The following is an 825-nucleotide window of genomic DNA, read 5'->3' as shown; positions in this document are numbered from 1 at the left end:
TTTGAGTAAGGAACTGGATCTTGGGCTGGGATTATGGTTGGAAATCTGTTTTGGGCCACCTCACAGCATGCCCCTGTTGCACCAGGGGACTCTCCTGGTCATCCCTGACCAGAGTCATAGTATCGTATTCCTTAGGGTCGGAAGGGACCTAAACAACTCATCAGGTCCGACTCCTTCCCTCAGGCAGGAATGGGTGCAGGATCATATCACCCCAGCCAAATATCTGCCCAGCCTCCTCTTGAGGACGCCCGAGGTAGGAGAGCACCACCTCCTTTGGGAGCCCATTCCAGAGCCTGGCAGCCCTAAGCGTAAAAAAATGTTTCCTGATGTCCAACCTGAGCATTTTCTCTAACAATTTGAGGGTGTTATTCCTAGTAACCCTGTGGGGAACAGAGCCTCCCCCTTTTCTCTCTGGTCCCCCTGGTGAGTTTGTAAACAGCCACCAGATCCCCTCTCAGCCTTCTCTTGTGGAGGTCAGGTCTTCTAGTCTCTCTTTGTAGGGCCTGCCCTGCTGCCCCATGAAAAGTGGAGATGCTAGGGATTGAACCCAGGACCTCATACATGCAAAGCATGCACTCTACCACTGAGCTACATCCCCTTCCTCTGCTACTAGTCTGAAGACATGGTTTGGCTGTGCCAGGCCATGAACTGACAGCCTCCACAAATACTGTCCTAAGTATATGGGCTTGAATAAGGAACTGGGTTTTGGGCTGGGTTGACGACAGGAAATCCTCCTTGGACCACCCCACACCACACCTCTGTGGCACTGGGTACTATCCCACACCCCCCAACCAGAGTCTCGCCTGGCCCAAAGTGCAGTTTTTG

The 825-nt window shown here is 52.7% G+C and overlaps 1 non-coding gene across 1 annotated transcript; it reads right to left on the bottom strand.

Moving 5' to 3' along the window:
* Positions 1 to 526: 526 nt before the first annotated feature.
* On the bottom strand, positions 527 to 598 carry TRNAA-UGC. Its single transcript has one exon. It is a non-coding gene; the product is annotated as a tRNA-Ala (tRNA).
* Positions 599 to 825: the final 227 nt, after the last annotated feature.

Source organism: Alligator sinensis, unplaced genomic scaffold, assembly GCF_000455745.1.
Source record: "Alligator sinensis unplaced genomic scaffold, ASM45574v1 scaffold2479_1, whole genome shotgun sequence".
Lineage (NCBI taxonomy): Eukaryota > Metazoa > Chordata > Crocodylia > Alligatoridae > Alligator > Alligator sinensis.
Note: the sequence above shows the minus strand (reverse complement) of the source record. Positions and strands in the feature narration are given on the sequence as shown.